Source organism: Mchenga conophoros, linkage group LG9 (genome assembly GCF_057382185.1).
Source record: "Mchenga conophoros isolate Kocher_MC1m ecotype Shallow Benthic linkage group LG9, M_conophoros_male_GT1.1, whole genome shotgun sequence".
NCBI classification, from domain to species: Eukaryota; Metazoa; Chordata; class Actinopteri; order Cichliformes; family Cichlidae; genus Mchenga; species Mchenga conophoros.
Genome location: NC_140534.1, coordinates 17799040 through 17824515, shown reverse-complemented (window position 1 = coordinate 17824515; position 25476 = coordinate 17799040). Strand labels below are relative to the sequence as shown.

At 40.6% G+C, this 25476-nt stretch overlaps 1 protein-coding gene across 2 annotated transcripts in view; it reads left to right on the top strand.

The window, feature by feature from the left end:
• LOC146567108 (A-type potassium channel modulatory protein DPP6-like) overlaps nucleotides 1-25476 on the top strand; it is a 269199-nt gene that overhangs the window by 37457 nt on the left and 206266 nt on the right. The window lies entirely within an intron of this gene.

Below are 25476 nucleotides of genomic sequence, written 5' to 3'. Positions count from 1 at the left end.
ACATGGGTGTTTATCATGAGGATTTTGGTCAACTTCCAAATCAGAAATGCGCTTGCACTGAATGAGATGTAAAGTGAAAGTGATTTTAATTGTAGTTGCACGTCTAAAGAGAAAAGAAAAACTGCCTATCAGCATCTCTAAAGCCCACTAATTAACACTTAACTTTGGGGCAAAAACAAGAAGTTGAATTTTACTTGGGAATGAGTGCAAGACTTGGCTCATATATTACCCCCCTGACAACTAGTGGTTTTAGAGTTAGTCTTTCACTAAATGACACAATAAAGAGTCCTGTCAATGGCTGTATGCCTGTCTGATCTACAAGTGGCACTAAAATGACAAGGAGTGCTGCAGTGAGCTAGAAAAATGCAAGAAGACAACCCATAATGACAACCTTGTAAACATTTTTGTTTGGAAGAAAAGCTTGTTAAAGTTCAGAATTTCACACAGTGTAAGGCAGAAGGCTGTTATTCAGTAGGTATTCCCTATGGGTTATTTTTTAAACCTAGCTTATTTAAAGGAAAGTGCATATCCCAGAAAGGCAGACTATTGTTTTCAGCTACAACTCGAGCATGCTACAGTACCCCTACATGGATCATTTATTCTTCTGAAAGTGGAAAAATATTTCAGGTTTTCCATCAGCATGACCCTTGTAAGTGAATTTAAACATCTCCTGTGATATCTGAAACCTGCAAGCAGGTCGTTATTGGACGGATTTACATTTAAGCAAATGCTTAATATTTCAATGGTTTTAAATTGACCTTAATTTAACTTTAAAAACAGAGAACACATACACACCCATATGTAAGAGAGGGCTACACTAAGTTTCTTTTTTCTTGCCTGAGTCCTAACTACTAACTAGCCTTTACTGTGAGCACCAACTCTACATTGACGATTGAAGGCCGAGAGACAGCATTGTCTTTTTTATGGGCCAGTGATAGACAACATTTGGATCACTGTTACACTGAATGCTGGGCCCTATCTAGACACTTTATGGCAGATTTCAATAACTTAATCACTGCTGCTGGCTCCACTTCACAATGGCGGAGGCATTTTCACACACAAGTGGAGAGTCCCTCACTTCACACAACAAAACACAATTAAGCCATCATTTTAAATGGGATGGATCTGCTGGCAAACTACTGCCACAGTTCCTGTATTATGCTGGTTTTGTACTTTTATTCAGCTACAAAAAACTTTTTAAATTAAAGTACAGAGCTATGGTAATAAGCTTGAGCCAAAAACTCAGACTTCAGAGTACTCTAAACATTTAGATTCCACTATTTTTTTTCTACATGAGGTGGTAGGTTTGGCACAAGTTAGTTTAAAGGGAGAAGTGATAATTTATTTTTCAGACACAGGACAAACTGAGGGTCTGCAGCAAGGCTCAGTGTAAGATAAATAATGATTACTTTAAACTGTGAATCATGAAAATAATGAGGTCAGTGTATGTACAAGTAATCCCTGTGCAGTACTTGGAAAGCTCAGGATTCAGACTGCTCCAAAACTCTTTTTTGCAGTCATTTCAGGCACACAGTTTTGTCTGGAGGACAGAGACCCCTCCCTCCTGTCATTCGAACATTTAGTCTGTTTCAGAAAGTTTTGCCTAAAGGGAACACAGGACAAACTGAGTGCCTGTGACAAGGTGCAGTGTGAGATAAATAAGGATTATTTTGATCTGTGAATCATGCAAAGCTACTCTAGCACCATAAACAGACAGGCTGGAAATAAACTGAGCATCACACTGTATCGCATCATGCATTGCTGTTTTTCTGAAGCATTTTCTGAAGTTTTTTACCCATTTCTCACAGTCCTAATGGCAACAAAGCAGATAATGTACTTTTACTTGACAGGTTTATTATCCCAAGTGATTGCTTCTTGCACAGTAAGCACATACTCATGAGACTGAGACTAACTGTAGTGCCTCAGCGGGAAGTCTTCTCAGTAACTGGGAGAAAACTGCACAGCGTGATTTCTGACCACAAAGCATAATAGTTGGATAGTTGTTGTTGGCCGTTTGGGATTCTGTGTGCAAGCGAAGCACATAGTACTTTAAATGGGTGGCGAGAACCCCCAAGGTGTTGTGCCTGCACAGGAAATTGTAGCTCATCAAGTCTGCATCCAGATGCCTAAAGGGGTAATGACAGTGAAGACGTTACCATGGGATACATCGGCTATTATCGCACCCGTTCGCTTGCAGTACAGCATGTGCGGAGCTCAGTATGCTTGATGTCAGCAAATGTATGAGCTTCTGGCCTAAATGTGACACTGTTCAGAAACAGCTCAGACACTTGTTCTCCAGCTTTCACTCTGTTTATGTCTAATTGTTCTCTGGCATGGCAAACATCCTCCTTCAAGGGCACAGATGGCTCTGTTGTTGAACAACTAATGATTTGTTTCCCTCGGCTGAAATTGGGGGGGGGGAGAAAAAGGAATAATGGACTGAGAGATTTTTCTCTAGCAGAGGAGAGGCATTCAAAAGACTAACCAGAAAGAGTCCCTGTTGTCATGGTAATACCTTAGACTGTTTTGAGTTCTCAGTTTAAGTAAACATTGGCGCTCCTCCAGTGAGTGCTTCTGTTGTCTCATTAACTTCAAAGAGCGTGGCTGCGTGATGCAAAGATTCACTTCAGTTCACCTTGACTTTACGTGTATTTTAAGGTTACTGCTGGGGGGTTTGGTTTAATATATCTAAAATATTTTCTTTTGAAAGCACCTGCTAAAGTAAATTTCCCTTATTTAGCTGCCGTACATCATCCTGAATTTAGTCAACATAACTCTGCAAGTCATATAAGGACTGAGGTTGACTCAGAACTATGATGCAAATTGTAGAATTATAGCCACATATAATGTACAGTAAGATTCTTGTTCTCTGGTGGACAAAGTTTGGGCTGAGAGACATGGTTCAAGGTGACTAAACCTAGCCCTGGCTGCAGAGGTGGCACATGTACAGACTTAATTCAATTCAATTCAATTCAATTCAAATTACAACAGTTTCCTCAAGGTGCTTTATCTTGTTAGGTAAACACCCTATAATAATACAGCGAAAAGCTGAACAATCAGATGACCCCCTATGGTCAAGCAGTTGGGAATAGAGGAATAAACTCTCTAACAGGAAGAAACCTCCAGCTGAACCAGGCTCAGGGGGGCAGCCATCCATCTGGAAGAGATTAATAATAACTAATGATTAAATGCAGAGTGGTGTTTAAACACAGTGAGTGAAAAAGGTGAGTGAAGAAGAAACACTCCCTTTTGTCTAGCCCCCAGCAGCCTAGACTTTGACTTATTTATTCCCATAATTATGGGAGGATTCGAGGTCAACTTATCCAGCACTAACAATATGCTTTATCAAAAGGTTTTAAGCCTAATCTTAAAAGTCAAGAGGGTGTCTATCTCACAAATCCAAACTGGAAGCTAGTTCTACAGAAGAGGGGCCTGAAAGCTGAAGGCTCTGCCTCCCATTCTACTTTTAAATACTCTAGGAACCACGAGTAAGCCTGAAGTCTGAGAGCAAAGATCTCTGCTGGGATGATACGGCACTATGAGGTCTTTAAGATAAGATATGGGAGCTGATTATTCAAGACCTTGTATGTGAGGAGAAGGACTTTAAAATTGGATTCTCAATTTAACAGGGAGCCAATGAAGAGAAGCCAGTGTGGCGGAAATATAATATCTCTCTTTATTCCTCTTAGAATAAGTAATGATGCTTTTGTTAAAAACTCCTCTGGTGAAAGTTGAAGTACTGGTGAAACCTCTGTAAAATGTTGTAAAAAGTATAAAAGTAAAAAGTAACTTTCCCATGAGCAATTTGAATTTATTTTTTGCAAAAGAAACTGAACCTCATATTATCTTAATACAATAGCAAAACAATATTAATTCAAAGGAAAACAAATATTATTTCAGCCTAAATTCTACTTCTAATAAATGTGCTCAGCTTGAACATCTGTAGAACACAAGCAGAGAAAAACAAAGGGAATTTAAAAAACAGAAAAAAACCCCAACTAGCTCTGTTGGCTGTTGCCCACAGTGTAGATGGGTTACTTTGCCTCCACACCTAAACAGAAAAATGAGGTTAAAATGGGATTTGAGAGATGTAGGAACCCTACGATCAGCTGTAGTGCTGCAGCGCGGGGAAGAGAATTGCTAAGAAATGAGTCGCATTAATTTCTGTTGTGAGCGGCGCAAGTAGATATTGTGTGCAGGCTGTGTTCAGCTCTGACCCGTGTTGCTGGCGCTCTAAGATTCACTGCTCTTAGTGGATTTACCCGGATGAATTCAACATGATCTACGCAGATGTTACATGAGCTATCGCGGCTGATTTCCTAAATGCTACAAGGTATAAAGCTGGTATAACGGTGGAAGTCAGTGAGTGAATCTAATCAGCATCATCAGCTTAGATTAAAATTAGAGTCTGCTCCTGATGAAACCTAACACTGACTATAGCTTCTCTGCACCAAACATAGTGCAGTGTTGCAAACTAACCACTTTAACACTACTGAATAGATCTGAATAATGAATTCCTTATATTTCCAGTTTATCAAATGTCACTGAGCAGTCCTTATCTTTAATCGTAATCTCTCTTCTTCCTCCCCTGTCCTTTCCTACATCTTTCCCATTTTCTGGGTGAAGTTATTTCTCATTCTTTTCTCCCCCTGGAAGACACAGCAGCTGTATCTTTCAGCTAGCTGACACATGTTTGGTGATCACAACTGCATACAAACAATTGTGATATTTGAGCTGATACAAAGTTGCATTTAAATTGAACTGCAACTTAAAAAACATGAAACCCCCCGTGTGCGTTTCTCTTCTAGTAAGATGCTGAAGTACCATGTTGTTAGCTCGGTGATGGATACACCAATAGGATTGTCTTTTATGTGTTACTGTTTCCTACATTTAGGGTCAAATTGGGTCCATGTCCGGAAGGCGTGCAGTGATGCAATGATGTGAAATTAATTCCCCCAAATATCTACAAGCTAAACTAACGGGCCCGTTATAAAAATGTAGAGTAAAATGAGGAAAATATAATAATAATTATAATAATATTTGTGTGGAAATGTAAGAAGTAAAAGTTAAAAGTTGTTATATAATTAAATAGTAAAATACAGACCTGAAAATTTTATTTAAAGGTATTTAAGTAATGTTCTTTGTTACTTCCCCCCTCTGCCTAGCTGTCTATTTGTCCAAGTAGCTAATTATTTCATTGTTTTTGTTTTTTTGTTTTTTGTTTTTCATTTATAGGGATATTGCAACTATAGATTATTGCACATGTAAACAGCTTTGGACTATAGTGGCATACACAAATATTTTTTTGGGAACTTTTGTTTTGTTTTTTTGTTTTTTTTTTAATAACAGTCCAGCTCATACATGTCTCAGGTCTGTGATACTTTGCATTTACGCCTCCAAAATTCTGTTTGACTGTGTTGAGCTTCTTCATGTACTTCAAAAAATACCAGCTAATAAATGAAACTGCTGGATTGATCAGTGAGGAGCCATGGTAGCGCCATGAAAACAAGGAAATCTCAATACCCATTGCATATTTTCCATTGAGCTACTACACAATTACATTTTTCAGCTCTCTGGGTTGTACCGGAAAACCTGGATTCTTTCAGCTGCCCGCTTATTCATGAGGGGTCACCACAGCAGATGGAACTGCATGTTTGATTTGGCAGAGTTTTACACCAGATGCCCTTCCTGATGCAGCCCTTGCAGGGTTTGTGCCTCCTCCTGGTCTCAAACAAGGAATCGTTCTTATGTTTTGGCAAATGCATGAACTACTACACTTTGGAGGCACCTGGGTTTAACTGAAAACTAACAGCCTGTAATGTCTGCACTAGAGTTGCAGTCTGGACTTCAGGAAGTTTTGTTGCAACTTTTATGTACCTGATTTTTAAATAAATAGACATGCAATACCTTCCAATGTGTCATGATTAGGTGGAAGATTTTGATATATAAAGTTGTTTTTTTTTTTTTTTTTTTTAAAATCAATATTTAAATCGATACAAAACTCCAAACCTATGTAGAAATGCAAGATACATTCCTTTAGTTAATTGATTTTTTTCTTTTCTTTCTTTTTTCTTTTCAACTTTGTTGAACTGTAAATGCATATTTTTTCGAATTCAATATCACTTTATTATCATATTGACACAATTCAGCAATGTATTACTGAATTATTGTCAAGAAACCCTTTAAAAACTTCCAAATCAATATCTATAAAAGCTCCAGCAAAGCCTGACTCTTGGAGAACATCTGACATTTAAAGATAAGCTTATTCCATCAGACAATGGCAATAAGCTCAATGTACAAACTGTGCCCGTTATTGAAGATCAGCCTAATTTGCTTCCCGTTATGTTTTCCCAGAGCACAGACTGAAAGCAGCTGTTTACTTGTACCTCAAACTGCCTGTTTGGCGTATTCCAGCTGCTCGTGCGCCTTCAGGCTGATGGGTGCATTTTGATTGAGGGGCCAGTGCGCATGATTTGCTGCTCCACTACACAGTTAATGCCTTTTCAATCCGAACTTTATTGCCGGAGGATAACTTGTAGGTGTTATGTCAATAGCTCACTTCACTTGCTTTCATGCCCGGTTGTTTCAAACCACATGAAGAAGAATTGAAATCACAGCATTGTTTGACCACCTCCGCATGTATGCTGCTTTATTGATTGCTGTGCAATGCCTGCTGCACCCTGCACCGTGATTTTCCAGACATCTGGTATCTGTGCACCTGTTACCCAGTGTCATGTAGTGAGTGAGTCAGCATTTCTATCCCAACTCCGAGGCTTTTAAAAATATCAAGCAGGATTTGGGGAGAAAAAAGGTGTTAGATATTATAGTATGGTGAGGCTGTCTTTAACTGTAATTAATGACTGATTTAATTATCAAATAATTATTATGATTGTTACGATTAATTAACCGTTGTGTAATCTGTAAATTGTCCATCACCAGCTTGTAAATCCCACCAGTGATGAGTGTAAATTACTCATTGTGCCTAATCTACAGTGGGAAGGCCGATTTATAATGTCATAAAACATCTAATCATAAATACATTCAACAACGTAAAAGCAAAATCCCATCATAAATTGCTGTCAGAAAGCAAACTTGCAAAATGAAAGTCATTTTATGCTGTATGTGCATGCTTGTGGACATATTTATGTACTTGATTGGGGTCAGAAACGCAACAGTCTGGGAGTGAGGGACTTGATTTATAGTGACCTTTACGCAGGCCGCAGTTTGTCAGCGGTGGCGGTGCACAACAGCAGCATTTCATTAAGCATACTGGAATCCGTCATGCTGAGTGTTTTCCCCCTCGGCTACATTTGTTTGTCAAGCAATCAAGCGAAGCTGGCAGATGGCTGGAGTTATCATCTTTTCCAGCATAGCAGATGAAATCCTATGACAAGGGTAGTTAGTTTTATTTTGTCTCTTGTGAAGTCTTCTTGCCTTCAGTGTTTTTGTTTTCTCTTATTTAGTGGTGTCTTCATCGTTTCGAGCTGCTCTTTGGAGAGAAAAGTTAAATAAGCTGAAAAATAATGGTAATTTGACTTTGATGGAAGTCAAAATTACCAATACCAGTGATCAGCCCTAAAAATTCTATCTTGAAAAATTCACTTTCGTGCCTATAATAATGGATTGCATTTATATAGCGCTTTTCAAGGCACCCAAAGCACTTTACAATTCCACTATTCATTCACACACTGGTGGAGGCAGCTACAGTTGTAGCCACAGCTGCCCTGGGGCAGACTGACAGAAGCGAGGTTGCCATATTGCGCCATTGGCCCCTCTGGCCAACACCAGTAGGTGGTAGGTGAAGTGTCTTGCCCAAGGACACAACAACCGAGACTGTCTGAGCCGGGGCTTGAACCGGCAACCTTCTGGTTACAAGACGAACTGCCAACTCTTGAGCCACGATCACCCCTAACCAGTTTTGCAACAAAAAACAGCCATCTTTCTTGTGACCAATTCTGCTCAGCAAACAGTGGCTTTGCTACTGCAGTGTTCCGTAACAGTATTCAACGAAAAATGTATTTGGTTTGAAACTGTTTAGTTGTCAGACGAAAATTACTAGTGAAGACTTCATTTTACCACTGTCTACCATGCCGCCAACGTAGATGCATCTGCCTATTCTACAGCGTTTTATCTGCATTGGCATTTATTTGAGTCAGTTAGGCTTAAGTACTAGGCCTCGGGCCTAGAGAGTAGTAAGTGATGGACTGGCAACCATCAGTTGCTAGGAAAAATGTGTATTCCTCAACCAGTTGGTAAGTTGGTAAGGTGATATTGGTTACAAAGAGGTATATGGTGCTGCAATGAAACCTTGCATGCTTTGATCACTAGCAAATTCCCCTATTCACCCCTAGTTGGGATGATATTTGGAACATGCCAACATGTCTGAACACACTCACAATCTACTTGCTAAGCTGTAGTGAAAGTATAAAAGTTGTGATGTAAACTGGGAATAGAGCATATGCCTTTAAAATGAAAGTTGTGAGTGTTTGCAGACAAGTTGCCAACCACTACAACCTGCTGCTGACCAAAGCAATCACAAGGAGTTTCTTGGTGCTTGACCTTCTTGGCAGCTGTTTTCACCACGCTCTTCCAGTGATCATCCACCACGTGGTCATATTCTTCCCTAGCGACCTGTGGTTGCCTCTGGGCCTGTGTGACTGAGGCCCTACAGAAAACATAAAACTCACAGATTATTTAACTTATTAGTCTGTTATTTTTTTTTGACTTGTTTCAAAACTCAAAGTGTAAATATATTTGTTTTTGCCAGATCAGCTACCTCTTGCCATTATATTCATTGTCAAGCTAACTAGATTTCAGCTGTGTTAGATTCACGATAGAGCTTGAGCTTCTCACACACTGAGTCTACACAGGAATTTTAGCATGACCAGCATGTTAGCAGAGCTGTAGGAGCTTCAGTCCTCCATCTGTGTCTACACAGGAGGCATTCTGGCAGAGCAGTATTTGAAGGCCATTCAGGTTCTGCTAACTCTCTGAGCTCAACTCAGAATCACTGCAGGCTGCTAAGTGTTACTACAGGACATTTCATGGTGGGATCGCACTGGCCACAATGCCCCTCAACTTAAAGCTATGTGAAGCTACAAGCAGTTAGCTAAGCTCACTCTAAAGACTTGTACTATAAATCTTGCTCCTAGCACCTCTAAGATGTGATATCTCACATAAGAGTGGGTGAGTTTCCCATTTGACACTGTGTCTACACAGGAGCTGTTGCATGAGCAGTGTGTTAGTAGAGCTGCAGGAGCTCCTGTCCTCCATCTGTGTCCACACAGGTGATGTTCAGATATAAAGTGACGCTGTGTGTTGGTCATTCATGTTTTGGCAGTCCTCGGAGCTTGACACACAATTATTGTAGCTACTTATGCAACTAGGAGTTGACACTCAAAGCTATATTTAAAATGGGCTTGATTTGATTCTAACAAGACAACTGTGACACTGCAATATTGACAAAATAGCACTTACAGTACTTAAACATTCCTTTTATTGCGTTTACTGGTTCTATTGCTGTTTTCAGGATCACATTTTGCCATGATGACACACACTCACAAGGTGAAAACAATACCATCTACGCTTTAGATCGCATTCATGAGCTTATAGTGCAAGCCGCTATGTGGCCAGTAGACAGCAGCGCTGATTAAAATAGAATTGAGATGGAGGACTGAAAAATACAACTGAAACACTTTCTATGTAAGCTGTAACACAGTTAATTTCTCAAAATGTTGAACTCAACCTTTTAAGCTGTGGATTTGGGGGAAAAAAGTATCATAGTCTGTTTGCTCAATTGAGTTCACAAAGGTGGATCAATAGCTTCTTGTGATATCTTTAGTCCATTTTACAAGCTGTTGTGTTTCCTAATGTAGCTTGTGTGAACTCTTCTTTAGGAAACTGAACACAGAAATCTTTTCAATGCAGCTTCTGATTATTTTCTCAGATATTAGGTTTTAAAGAGTTACAAAATGACCGTGATGTTCTGAAGTCTGAGGCATTGCCTTTAAATTTTGTTTTTTTGTCTGATGAGCTGTCCAAAACCCCCAAACTATTACAGGGAGTGCAGAATTATTAGGCAAATGAGTATTTTGTCCACATCATCCTCTTCATGCATGTTGTCCTACTCCAAGCTGTATAGGCTCGAAAGCCTACTACCAATTAAGCATAATTATTAGGCAACTTCCTTTCCTTTGGCAAGATGGGTCAAAAGAAGGACTTGACAGGCTCAGAAAAGTCAAAAATAGTGAGATATCTTGCAGAGGGATGCAGCAGTCTCAAAACTGCAAAGCTTCTGATGCGTGATCATTGAACAATCAAGCGTTTCATTCAAAATAGTCAACAGGGTCGCAAGAAGCGTGTGGAAAAACCAAGGTGTAAAATAACTGCCCATGAACTGAGAAAAGTCAAGCGTGCAGCTGCCAAGATGCCACTTGCCACCAGTTTGGCCATATTTCAGAGCTGCAACATCACTGGAGTGCCCAAAAGCACAAGGTGTGCAATACTCAGAGACATGGCCAAGGTAAGAAAGGCTGAAAGACGACCACCACTGAACAAGACACACAAGCTGAAACATCAAGACTGGGCCAAGAAATATCTCAAGATTGGTTTTTCTAAGGTTTTATGGACTGATGAAATGAGAGTGAGTCTTGATGGGCCAGATGGATGGGCCGTGGCTGGATTGGTAAAGGGCAGAGAGCTCCAGTCCGACTCAGACGCCAGCAAGGTGGAGGTGGAGTACTGGTTTGGGCTGGTATCATCAAAGATGAGCTTGTGGGGCCTTTTCGGGTTGAGGATGGAGTCAAGCTCAACTCCCAGTCCTACTGCCAGTTTCTGGAAGACACCTTCTTCAAGCAGTGGTACAGGAAGAAGTCTGCATCCTTCAAGAAAAACATGATTTTCATGCAGGACAATGCTCCATCACACGCGTCCAAGTACTCCACAGCGTGGCTGGCAAGAAAGGGTATAAAAGAAGAAAAACTAATGACATGGCCTCCTTGTTCACCTGATCTGAACCCCATTGAGAACCTGTGGTCCATCATCAAATGTGAGATTTACAAGGAGAGAAAACAGTACACCTCTCTGAACAGTGTCTGGGAGGCTGTGGTTGCTGCTGCACGCAATGTTGATGGTGAACAGATCAAAACACTGACAGAATCCATGGATGGCAGGCTTTTGAGTGTCCTTGCAAAGAAAGGTGGCTATATTGGTCGCTGATTTGTTTTTGTTTTGTTTTTGAATGTCAGAAATGTATATTTGTGAATGTGGAGATGTTATATTGGTTTCACTGGTAAAAATAAATAATTGAAATGGGTATATATTTGTTTTTTGTTAAGTTGCCTAATAATTGTGCACAGTAATAGTCACCTGCACACACAGATATCCCCTTAAAATAGCTAAAACTAAAAACAAACTAAAAACTACTTCCAAAAACATTCAGCTTTGATATTAATGAGTTTTTTGGGTTCATTGAGAACATGGTTGTTGTTCAATAATAAAATTATTCCTCAAAAATACAACTTGCCTAATAATTCTGCACTCCCTGTAGGTGTACTAGAAGGGCACCAAGAGAGTGTATCCTAGGCCAAAGCCTTATTTTACAGCTTTCATCATCATCATCATCACCATCATTATTATCATTCATATCCTTCCATTCATTCTTTTTTGCTTATCCTTGTCAAGGTCACAGGAGGGCTGGAACTTATCCCAGCTACCATAGGGTGAGAGGTAGGGTACGCCCTGGTTAGGTCACCAGCCTAAAGTAGGGTTAACACATTATAGGATGGAATAATATGCCAAAGAAAATCAATCAGCAAATCATCATCTGATAAACTGTACTATTAGCAGGGAACATTTAAATAATTAAATTAATTAATTAATTAACTCCAGCTCGCACTGGAACGGTTCGCAGCCGAGTGTGAAGCAGCGGGAATGAGGATCAGCACCTCCAAATCTGAGGCCATGGTTCTCAGCCGGAAAAGGGTGGAGTGCCCACTCCGGGTTGGGGATGAGTTCCTGCCCCAAGTGGAGGAGTTCAAGTATCTCGGGGTCTTGTTCGCGAGTGATGGGAGAAGGGAGCCGGAGATCGACAGACGGATTGGGGCTGCAGCTGCAGTAATTCAGACGCTGCACCAGTCCGTCGTGGTGAAGAGGGAGCTGAGTGTAAAAGCGAAGCTCTCAATTTACCGGTCGATCTACGTCCCTACCCTCACCTATGGCCACGAGCTGTGGGTAGTGACCGAAAGAACGAGATCGCGGATACAAGCGGCAGAAATGAGCTTCCTCCGAAGGGTGGCTGGCCTCTCCCTTAGAGATAGGGTGAGAAGTTCGGCCATTCGGGAGGGGCTCAGAGTAGAGCCGCTGCTGCTCCAAATCGAAAGGAGCCAGCTGAGGTGGTTCGGCCATAAAACAAGGATGCCCCCTGGGCGCCTCCTGGGTGAGGTGTTCCAGGCATGTCCCACCGGGAGGAGGCCCCGGGGCAGACCCAGGACACGCTGGAGAGATTATATCTCTCGGCTGGCCTTTGAACGCCTTGGTGTTCCCCCGGATAAGCTGGAGGAGGTGGCTGGGGAGAGGGAGGTCTGGGCCTCTTTGCTTAGGCTGCTGCCCCCGCGACCCAGCCCCGGATAAAGATGGATGGATGGATGGATAAATAAATTATCAGTATCAGTTATTAACAGTCGCCAGCAATTGCAATAGAAGGTATGGGTCCTGGAGGAATCTCTGTAACTAAGACAGACTGCACTGAAATAGTGCTTAATTTCCACATTTGTGTTTTGTGTGAACATTTATTCACCAATAAAAGGCAGCAATACATCCCAAGTGATTCATCTTGTTTTGAATAGCAGCTAATAATAAATCCATTTTTGAATTGGCGTGTCAGTTTGTTTCGGGTGCTTAAACGCCCTGCCAATGGTAAGATGACAGGGCAAACAATGAACAGTGGTATTATTTTGGCTTGAAAAATACAGAGAATCGAAAACATTGAAGATCTATTCAACATCTTACTGCCAATAAAAATCCATATTGGTAGAAACCCATTTGAATTGTTGGCCCTTTTCTCTTATTCACACCAATGATTTAATTGGATTTCTTAAATCCGCTGCAGTGGCATCACACTGTGGGCTGTCTTGTTTTTACTGCCTCATGCATGGAAATGTCCCACATAAAATCCTTGAGATATTCACAAGCGTTTTGTGCAGTATGTGTCGTCTCTGTCTGTTGCACCCTCTCCTGGCCTTGAGCAATCAATCATCACTTAGCCAGACTGCACCATGCCGAGTGCCTCAGCGAAATAATGAGCATACAGTAGGTGAATATTTCATAGAGCCCGCCCTATCCATCCCTACATTATTTGCATCTTGAGATTGAGGACCCGTGCTATTTAAAGTGTGATTGCAGTGATGTTCTTCTTTTATGAGGAGATGCCATAATTGGGCTCGCTCAAGTAGCCGTGTTGATTTCTTTCTTCTCTGTTTTTATGAGTAGCTATTCATCATAATGAAATCGAAATAATCCTCGTCTCTTTAGTGAACACCCATAAAGTAAGTGAGGGACACATACTCCTTTCATGAAGTACATTGAGGAGGTGAATCCAGGTCATTATCCCATACTGATTTATATAATACTTTGTCTCAAAGGAGAAGATGGTGATGTAAAGATCATAAAGATTACAGAAATATATTAATAAACTCTACTCTTCTATGTACACTTTATACAACCACTGTCCGCAGACTTGTATTGGCAGACACTCGTTTCCAGTCAGTTTTTCTAGTGGTATTAAAAGAAATAACCTCTCAATGTATTTGCACAATTCCATCTCCTTCTTTGATACCTGACAAGGCCACCACTGATGGGTAGATCTCCCAAGGTGAAAGAAATCCAAGTAGTTGTCCTAATTAGATGAGTGACACCATGTGTCAAGATTCTTTTTTTTTTTTTGTGATTGTGCAGCATTTACAGTATTGGTAATGGTAACAAGAAACTTTACTTTTTCTTAATAGAAACTCGGGAGGCTGAGCTTGTAGGTGTTTTTAGCTCATTTTTAATATCAGCATATGAACTCAAAATGGCAATGTTGATATTGCAGGAGCAATGTTAACCTCCTTAACCTCACCACCTGCACTCATGTATATATCATGTATATATCTATCTATCTACTTAACACTTTTAATTCTTATTCTCATTTTTATTTTCATGTCTATTTAAGCTTAATTTATAACAGTATTTATAACAGTATGTTTGCACTGAAGCACCGCAGCAATTTCCTAATGTTGTAAACCCGCTCAACATTTGGCAATAAAACCCTTTCTGATTTCTTATGCCTCAGACACAAAGGGCTTTAAGACCAGTTGGCAACCCCCTGGCGATCTCTGATTGTGAGGGGATAAATGTGTACTCCCGACCACTTGAACTGTTTATTCAAGTGGTTGCTGGAGCTTTTTGGGTGTCACCAAGTAAAAATTGTTGCAAAGAGGCTTCTGCTCTATAAATCTTATTGTGATTTTGGTCACTAGCAGATTGCAGTTGTTAGACATAATTTGCATGGGAGTCATGCCTGTATGCTGCTGCAGCCAGCACATTTTAAAAGGTGCAACTTTTGCTTTAAAGGTGAATTGCCTCCTCTATTTTTGGTTTGCATCACACTTTTCTCAGTTTGACTACAACTCGCTAGTTATTTGTGACTGTTTGCAGACAAGTTTGCAAGGTGTGTTCCATTGACAATGACTTGTCCATTGTCCATGGACCAAAATAAACCAACAAATTAATTTACCAATACAGCATTTACAATGCAGTGAAGATGTATTTGCTTCACCAAAGTGTCCATGAGGTCACACATCATTACATAAAAACAAAAGCAAATCATCATACGAACAGTCAAACATGATGGTGGATGTGTAATGGTCTTTGGCTGCTTTGCTGCTTCAGAACCTAGACATTGCTATAATCGATTTTTCATAAAATCAATAATTTTTCATGGCACTGTATAGGCACATTCAAAGATGTTGGCAGAGATTTCAAAATAAAACACACGATTTTAAAAAGCAAAAAGGAAAAGCTTTGTCAGGTTTAAAAGTGTTGTTTTCCCCGACTTTTCCCCACAGGTTTGTTCTTTAGAGTTGCATTACAAAATAACCTTGAAAAAGAATAAAAGTAAAGAACAATGAGCGTGATGGATTACCCATCTCAGACAAGCAGGTGCTTTCAAGTTAATTTTCATAAAGTGTAGTGAAATTAATATAAACACCCCTCGAGAAAGAAAATTAATCTAAAAGTATGTGGTAAACTTCAGAAAGTGGACACCAATACTGTGTATGAAAGAGGTAAACCAACCAAATTCTGAAAAAGGGAAGGTTTTTAGTAGCTGTTTTACACTTTAAGGCTGATGTAGTGATCCCCCCCCCTTTGTTTTTAAAGAGGTAGTATTCTCATGGGATCCGGAAGAGCAGAGGTATCATTCTAAAAGCACAGTGCTGTAACTACAGGCTAATTTGGCAGTCTGCTGTATGGTGCCAGAAGCAGACCTGTATGTATATATTGCACGTCATAATGCCTGCTGTTTCTCTTACTATGATTATTCCAGCCAATGAGAAGAAGGGCTTTTATGGATATGAATACGAAGATGAGTCTTTTGGTTTGTCTCATGAAGGCCTGTTTCCTTTCTCTCACAGAGCGACTTTATCTTTGTGCTTGGCGTTAATCATGATTTCCCTCAGTAACACTCGTTAAGGCTCTGACATGATAAGCTGGTTTCCACCACTTACTCATGGCATTGAGTGTAATTGCATTTCACGGGCAGACTGGATGCACAGAATGAGTAAGTGGACGACCCGACAGCTCAATTTATCTGAAATCACTGTCTCCCTGCATCACTACAGTGTTTTCCTGCTATCTTCTATGTGTGGGTATATAATGCATGTGTTTTCTATATTTATGTCAAAGGTAAGGTTGGTAAACAAGATATAAACAGTGTATTTTTTTTAGTGTGTGAAACAAGGTAATAAACATGAAGAGGATTAAGGTTAATGGCAGAGACAGTGCAAGTAAGGCTGGCTGACAGATCGAGGGGCAGATGGAGAGGGAAAGAAAAAGTACAATGCCAAGTTTTTGACTTTCAAATTGGACCACACAGCCGAGAATGATGAGGGAGTTTGGAGACCTATTAAAAACTAAGCTCTGCAAAAATGAGAAAAAAACAAAAAAATCTGCCAAGATTTGCCACATTCCATCAAACTGGGCACAAGAGCGTCGTTCTCACTCAGACTGACTGGGATCAAGTAAAAGGCAGCAGAATTAGCCAAGATAGGAGTATTGAAGTCATATGCAAAGCAAAGTTGAAAAATCATTCTGTCATGAATTTGCACATTGGACTCTTTCAGCTGGTTGGTGTTTGGGATATTAATTTGACATTAACCTTCAAATGACATTCAATTTAGTTACTTTTACGTTTGTATTGCTGCAGCTGTGCTATGTCATTTCAGTACTGTGGTTATTCATTATTTACACTATTGATAAATCTGGCTTGTTTATGTGTTATTTGAAATGTCAGGAGTGAAATATGAAGAAAAATGCCAATGAGAACTTCAAAAAGGCCAAGTAAATCTTTAGGTGTGTTTTTGTTGTTGTTGTCATCGGATTAATATCCCCAGGCTTCTCAAATTGCAACAATATCAAGTAAAGTTGCACAACGTCCTGTTTCGGAAGCAAAACCAGAAAATGTTTGACATAATTGATCATTTCTTAATTGCTGACGAACAAAGGTAAATAGTTTACTTTTGAGCTTCAATTTGTAATGAAATTATAAAACACTCCAGCACCTCTTTTTTAAATTTGTTTGTGAGAGAATCGAATACAACTGAAAACGTGTTAGATTCAAACACCTCTTTAAATTCACAGTAAGTTGTTCATGAGGGGCAGTTGTGTTCGTTGGTGCTTTAGAAGTCTTTTGTAGAAGCTTTATGAACAGCCTGTAGAACCATTTTCCTTCCTCCTCCATTGCCATCAGGAAAGCTGTGATTAATTTGTGCCATTTGATTCTTGGCAGTAGAAGTTGGGGAAACTGCCTGCTAGAATTCTGGGTAATGATGTACAACTCAGTCTAACAGGGTTCTTAGCTTGCCTCTCCAGCCTCAGTGTAGCAGGGAGGGCTTTGTGCACGCACGTACACGAGGAATTCAATTAGCCTTTTTTCTTCTTTCTTTTTTTCCCCGTGGTACGCTCTCAGAGTCGTGTCCATCTTGTAAGTAAGCAGCTTCTGTTACAACTGTGACATCAGACAGATGCCCGGCCTCCCTGTTCAGCACTGTTGTTGCACTCCCTGTCGTGTGGCGGAAGTGCCATAGGCGGTTTCCCGGTTAGAGTGGCTGTCTAATGAGATCATTAAAGCTAGCCAGACAGAAAATGAAAAAGCACCTGTTGTAAAGGGGAATGTTGTGTATTCCCTAAACATTAGCATAATATTACCTCACGGTGCATTGGGAGGACGCTCAAGAATGCTAGGAGAATTGCTAAATTAACTTTTGTGCAGGCATGCCTTGTGCAGCTGATATATTATTAATTATGATATGGTTGTTAGGGATTTATTTCAATTAATTGGAGGCACCCTGAATGCCTCATGGATGTAACATGCACACTCAAACTGTTTTGTTTCACAGCTCCAGAGATTTTTTTGTTTGATTTCTTCAAAGACATCATAACACGATGTCTGCGACTCAGCTGTCTGATTCATTACAAGTAAAATCTCAAACCCACAACAACAGCAAAAAGGGACCTTTAATGTGTTCAAACGGCATAAGCAAGACGAACATTTTGCATCCGATAGCCGGCAGTTACCCAAGCTGGTGAAAGCTGGAGTAATGAAACAAAGCAAGGGAGAACATGGAGTCAAGATGAGGTGAAATGCCTTCTCGACGTAGGCAGGTACATTTGTTTCAAGGTGTTATTTATTATTATACTGCTGCCAGAGTGTGTAACTGTGCAGGGTTGAGATTGAGGTTATCTAAACTGTGCACATGCAAGAGGCACAGTGAATCTGTGAAAAATAGGTTTGCATAGTTTGATGTACTGTGATTCGGGAAGATTTACAGTTCGCAGGAAAAGAAAAACATAATAAGATTTAACTAATTAAATTTGGTAATGAGGCTCAGCAATCAATACCTGTATGCAGGTGTCAAAAGCAGTTAAGTTATTACAGTTCTGCTTAAAGTCTGCAGTATGTGTGAGGTAGAGTACAGTGCTGTAGTGCCTCACACTGTATGGAAAGCTCAGTGAAGCTGACTTAATTGATTACAGTAGTATCCTGGGCTCATTTGCCAGACCCTACTGATTGGGCAGATGCTCACTGGCAGGTATCCACACCAGCAGTACAGAATGGGCCTTGCGGCACATGGTGTGTCTGTATGAGTTTGTGTAAAGATGCACCAAAGGTCTATTAAAGCGGGTGTTATAGAACAAGAATGAAGATTTACAGTGGCTAGGTTAAAGCTGGGCACACCACCAAAATGTCTGTGCTAATGTCCAGGATCTCTCATCAAACCATTTGGCTTGGGCAATATGTGCTTTACTTATGAAGAGTGGGTTATTATTTGTTTCTTGACTCACCCCATTTTGCTTTGCAGTCAAATGTATTACTTGGCCGTATTTAGAAGTTATCATCCAAAGTGAAGTCCATCCATCCATTTTCTTTACCGCGTATTCAACTTAGGGTCAAGGTGGGGGTGTATTATGTATCTGTCAGCTCATCCCAGCTGACACGGGCAAAGAAGGAAGTAGAGGGATGGTACTCCATGAACACATTGGCAGTCCATCACTATTAAGTTTTTTGTTTTTTTAGCTTTAGAAGAAAAAAAACATTATCTGTATCAAACTGTAAAAATATACTGCAAATGGCATGACATCTCAATGGGCAGTAGGTGGAACTGCATCTTTTAACGTGTCATTTTTCAGCCATAGTCGTTGCTAGAAAGGTAAATTAGAGAAGTTTAACTGGCGATTGCTGCTAAAATACTAGCATTTGCTCACTTTTGGTTTTAAGCGTGAACTGGCGTGGTACAGCTTAGTTTACATGGAGTGTTATGAGCTAGAAAACCAAAATCTTTAAAGCTAAAAACAAATGCTCTTTGTAACAAGTTGCACATTTCACTTGATGCTTCACTATTACGAAGCTGTATAGAAGTCGCCCGTGCTACTATGATTGTAGAGTGATTTTAATCACTTTTGTTATAAATAACTTGCTGAAATGCCTCAGACTAAAAGGTGTCTGTGGTTTTTCTTTGCATCTCCGTCTGTCTTGTCTGGGCAATTGTAAACCAAAGCTGGCCTCAGCAGCCATTTTGTCATCACGTATTGATTGTAAGGGAAATACCTAGAGTCTGACATGGCCAATTTGTCATGAACAGTAGAGGCGCACACCCAATGCCACTATACAGGCCTAATTCATCACACTGTATTGACTTGCCTCAGCTTCTTCCTGGCCATCAATTATAATCTTTGGTAAAGGCATCAGCGCAGTGCTTAGAAGAATCCTTAGAAGCTATAGGAGTCGTTTGGGCTTGTAGTTATAGACTGATCTGTATTTAGAGCTTCTTCTCTCTGTTCTGATTTACAGCAATTGCACCGAGAAATGCACCACATCTAAAGTGTACCATCCTCTTCTTTTCCATCCTTTTTCTTCCTCTCTTAACCCCAAAACACACCCTCTGTTATTCCGTGTTTAGCTTGTGACACTTCCCTTTCCGTGACATCTTCCTCTTGGTGTACTTCTCTTCTACAAACCCACTGGCATTTAATTTTTCCCAGAGAACAAGGAGAAAAAAAGCTCCCCTCTAGACTGATAGATTTGGGACATAATGAGAAGGCTCTGACTCGTGGGCTGTCAGGTGAGGGTGTATCTCAGCGCCCCCTGGAGCCTCGGAAAGGTCAATGTGTCTCTTAATCAAACATCAGGCAGGCCAGCCCCACTGTCAGCTGGACGTTGGTGCTCTCTCCCTGCTGAGTTTAAAGTTCACTCCCATCTGCTCCCTTAAACTTACCCCGAGCCACAAAATGGCGGCAGTTATGCTCTCATAAAGCTGTCGTGAGGTAGATTTGATAGCCGCTTATGGTGGAGCCGGGTGATGAAGAGGCTTTATGTTCTGAAAACGAGCCTATCTCAGCTACACTGGATAGTGCGTGTCGAAGTATTCATCCTCAAACAGGTTTTTCTTTTATTGACCTTCACAAGGTATGCTTTATTTCTAAGATTGTCATTGCACATTAAAGATGATTTTAATGCAACAGTGTGAAATGTGAATATGATATCTACAGCTCATCACTTTACTCTGAAACCTTGAGAGGAAATTCCTGTGATCGGTGTTTTTTCTTCATTTGGTCTTCTTCTTTTCTTCAACTCAGCACCAAACTATGTTCCTACTTTTTCAAAAAGCATTTTCAGAGTGCCGGAGATTAAAAAAATGTTACTTGTAAGAACACGATGTGCTGTCTTAAACTAAATAGCTGTAGCCTCAGAAGTGTTTTTTTTTTTTTGAGAATCAAACCTGAAAATCTTGTCTTGGAAATATCTCAACAACCTTGAATGAACATGTGGAACTCATTACTCATTTATTTTTTTTGACACATTCTTCTCTGGCAGAGTGAACCTCCTCAAAGAGATTTTTGAAAATGAGTCCACTCCAGTTTCTACCCCTTCCCAGATAGAGTACTTAAAATGAAGACAAGTCGTTCATCTACAAAGCCTTGGCCAGGAGGAGTGATACATTACTATGAGGCCTAATCAAGTTTGGTGTGGCTCATTGGTCCTCTGTGGGCTGCAGCACATTCAAGCACCACTATTTTCCGAAGGCAAATTGGTCGTGGGGATGATGTCCCCCTAATGATTGTTTCTAATGTAAAGCTAATGTAGTGGTGATCAAAGCTTGCCTCTGGAATTTAAATAGTGTGCGTGTGTGTGTGTGTGTGTGTGTGTACGTGAGAGAGAGTGTGTGTATATGTGTGAGGTGGAAAGAAGAAGATGATTGCCTCACAAAAAGTTTACCAGAAAGTAATTAGAAGGAAAAGTTAAAAATTCACAGATGTGTAGAATATTAGCCGCGCTGATGACAATGGATATATAGCTGGAGTGAAAGACTGGTGTTTAATACTTGGGTCACTTTCATTACAAGTGAATGACTACTTCGAGCTAGCTTCAAAAGCGAGTTAAAGCCTGTAGACTCTATAGCTGATTTACCACTTCATTATAACTTTGGGCGTGTGGCTGCTTTGTCAGAAAACAAGGATGTCAATACTCAAGTCCTGATTCCAGCTCAATACCTTTAAATTATATTCATAGTGTTTGTGGATTTTTTAATACAATTTTTGAACAAATAATAACTTCCTGAGTGACTACTTGCACTGGCGTATTGTTCAAGAGGCCTCTGCTTCAGTTAAAAAATCGAATTGTAGTATTTTGTGGCCTTTTATTTGTGCTAACCAAAAATCCTACAGCATTAGCTGGCAACTTCTCACTCCACCCCTCCTCCAAATATGATCAGTTCACTCTTAAAAACTCAAAATGTCCACAGCCTAAATGCTAAATTCAAGGCTTCAAAACAGAACTTTGCAAACCTGTAGGTGATATTAGTAAATTCAGGTCAGATTAATAAAGATAAATGTATATAAATCTATAATTGTACATACTTCTGAGTAATTTCAAACTGAATTTCTGTTTACTGCGGTCCACCCGCAGTACATTTGCAGACTCATGCCACTGTTTGGGAACAATTGCATCCACCTATCATCTTCCACTTATTTGAAGTCAGATTGCAGTTGCAGCAAACTAAGCAGAGTATTCCAGCCATCCTCCACAACCACACCTCCAGGTTACGTCTACACTAATCCAGATAAATTAGAAAACAGCGTTTTTGTCTAAAAGCGCTCCGCGTCCAGACTATCCTTTTCCATTGTTTTCATCCACACTGAAAACACTGCGTTCCTGCACTGCGCATGCGTGAAACGTAAGACAGTTGACCTGCCTCATTTCCATCTGCCGTTTATTTACTTTCCGGCTCTTTGAAAAGTTGAGGGAAATGTTTCAAGTTTTACCTGCAGCTATATGTCCACAGAAGACAGTGTTTTTGGCGTAGAGGTTGGCATTTGTCTTTTTGGGAGATACATTAAAAAAAATATTAAGGAAAAATGAAACTAAACGGAACACATTAACAACTTCTCAGCAAGACACTAGTATATCCCCAGAAAGTAAAGACTAAAGATATTGCGGGTATTGAGGGTGTGCTTTTGCGTTGCTTTCTTCAATGATCTGATTTGTCCTTTTAAATAGAGATGCTACTTGAATAATTACACAGTAATGTCCCAGCCTCTTATTCCCATGAAGGTAGCTGATAAAAACACGCAAATCTTGTGTTTTTGCAGAAACACGAGATTTGTTTCAAACTTGTGAAATATTATAATGTCAGCATAACTTATATGTGTTTGTGTGTGTTTCTTTGAGTCAAAGTCAAAGTGACTAGTGCCAGGGACAGCAGCCATATTTCTCAGCTGGCACTCTGGCTGCAGTCAAACAAGTCAGTGCCAAGTTTTCTAGTCTCTCTCTCTCTCTCTCTCTCTCTCTCTCTCTCTCTCTCTCTCTCTCTCTCTCTCTCTCTCTCTCTCTCCCTGTCGTCTGTCTGTCTCATGTCCTCGTCTTGACCACATCCCCCCACATCCAAGTTCAACTTTGTAAGGAGGGCCTTTTACGCCTCGTTTCTCCCTCGATTTCTGCCCGCCTATTCCATGTTTTCCACTTTGCAAATGCTGCTTAAAGTGTCAGGACAATTTATCACGTGTAATCGTATAGCTGCAAACTGCAGTGGTCACATTTAAATGGATGTGCAACTCTCCAATATCCACTCTTTGCCCAGAAGTGTGTGGATTCCCCTGTTGTACTCGGGTTGGACTGGCCCCGATTCTAATTAGAGAAAATCTGTCCTGTAACACCCTTTTTGTTCAGTACGTTATTTTCTCCCAAAACATAAAAATAAAGCAAAATGGGGGATAACAGTAGATGTGCCCCACCCACGAAGCAGGACGCTGCTCAGAAAGAAGCCGGCATGCACAGCTGGCTCCTCATAGATAAGCAAAGGTTAAGAAGAACCCAACACTGTGGTTTGTAAATCTCAAAATCTCAATATGGCTCAAAAAATAGAGTTATTGTATTACTGTTGCTAATTGTGCAGCCAATTGTAGAAGCCCGGGCAACAACTGAGATAATGCAAGGAGCTAAGTAAACAAAATTAATTTTAAAAAAAAGGGCAACATATGCATTTACTGTAGAACTTTAATAAATCCCAATATTAATAAAAATCAATTATTTGCGGTTTGATGGACATTTGCACGCATATAAATCTTTCTTTTTTTCCTTTTCTCATTAAACGTGTACACAACCAGTCCCCATGCTGGTGTGTGAGCTGAGTTTAGCCTCTGCTGTGGGAGCCCCATGCCAATCAGCTGCACTGCATTTATTGGAAAACACCTCTTTCTGCAACAGAACAACTTCCCTCAAAGTTGCTGACATTTCAGGAGACATATGATAGCAAACGCGGGGCAAAAAAAGTTTCCTTTTTCGCTTTGGAAAAAAGTTTTACTCAATAAACACAAAGTCTATGTAATATTTCAGTGTAATGAACTTATCTTTGATGAATTTTATAATTAGAATATGTAAATGGGAGTTCTCTGTCAGTGTCTGTCAGCGTTTGATGGGTTTTTATGTGCTAAATAGCTCAGCACTCAAGATTAAATTTCAAAGTTTTATTTCCCTTGATTTACTCCACGCATACTCTGCTGTCAAATGGGGCAAAAAAAGGAAAGCATCCAAACTTAGCTAAGTTGTTAATTAGAAGTCTGTTGTACATGTTTCCTGAAACTATGGACCTGCTCAACACACGGTCCTTTAAACATCTGTCATTGTAAGAAGTGAATCCTTTGCAGCTAAATCTCCACTTTAGTGTATAGTGCACTAATTGCATCCCTATTTAGACTGCAGCGTGATTGCAGAATTAGCTCTTATTTCCATGTAGATACCACTGTAACTAAGGCGCTCATTGAAATTCACAGTGTGGAAAGGCAATATTGGGACTGTGTTGCTTCATCGCTAAATTGAGCAAAATGTGTTCTCTGAAAGGATTTTTGCAGTAGAGAAAGCCACACTGTCCCCGGGGAAATATATCAACATTTCTGTGGTGCTCCTGCTAAAATGACTATGTAGCCACAGGCGTCTGTGCGCAGTCTCTCTACGGCTCTGTTGTGGAATCCACGCCGAGATAATGGCGTCTACACAAATTTGTCACTGACATTTTGCATGTCTCTCTCAAACAGAAAGGAATACAAATGAACGATGGCCCTGTGAGGGTGGCGTTCGTTCTGTTGTGTCTAAGGTGTTCATCTTACTATGCCAGCTCTCGGTTATCATTAGGGGAAGGTTCTGTGCGCTTTCGGTTTATTGTGTGTATTTATTACTGAGATATATTGACACCTAGAATGAGGGATCATGTTAAAACTCTGAAATATTATTTCAGCGGCGTGTTTATTCAGTTATCAAAAGCTTGCGAAGGTGTATTGAGGCTTGAATGAATGCAGAAGGAGGAATCTTTTGCAAAACATTCGCCTTGTTTATGGCAGCTTACACTGTGCTTGATATTAACCATTAACAAAATACTGCAGATCTGCGCAGTGGCACGCAAACCTCCAGGGAAGGAAGATAGAAATTCAAAATCACCAGGTTTATCTGATGCATAATCCTGTGCACAAATCACAAGTGATAAGGCGGGAGCATCGGCGAGGCCCACTGCGGCGGTGCTGTGGCAGTTAATAAATGGGGGGAGACAGCAGTTACCTCTGCAAACTTTGTTAGAGCTTCACAAACAATAACAAATAAGCATATGTCTTCATGGCCTGGTACAGTCGCAAATAGCTTGTCAGAAGTGTGAACAGAGCAGTTGCCCTTTATTGCTTTCACTGGTATTATGGTGCCTTTGAGTCTCTCTCCCATTCCACAATAAACGAAGACCTGCTTGCTTACTCAGACCACGTTTACCTTGGGGGCCTGTGTGACTGAAATGCCCCTTTCATCTAGGAGGGATATGTCTGTCTCAATATCCCCATGGTGCTTAGGGCACTGTGCACACAGAGGAGGAGGAGGGCACGAAGAGATAGAGGGTACTGCTATTTCTTTGTCGACCACAGCACATCCCCGTTTGTGTACCCTCTCGCACCCATCTTCCAATCTCTGGGGAAAAGTGTGGAGAATGCAATCAGAGCAGGTGGGGGGACATCTGGATCTGTCTACAAGGCAACAAGGGGATGGTTGACTGGCAGCCCCTCCAACCCTCCTCTGTGTGCACCAACACCCCTCCCCCCTTTACTTCCACTTGTACCTGTCAGCGATGCAGTGGTTGAGATCTCCAAGGTTCGCTGGTGCTTTTCGCTCGCTGCTCACACAATATCTCT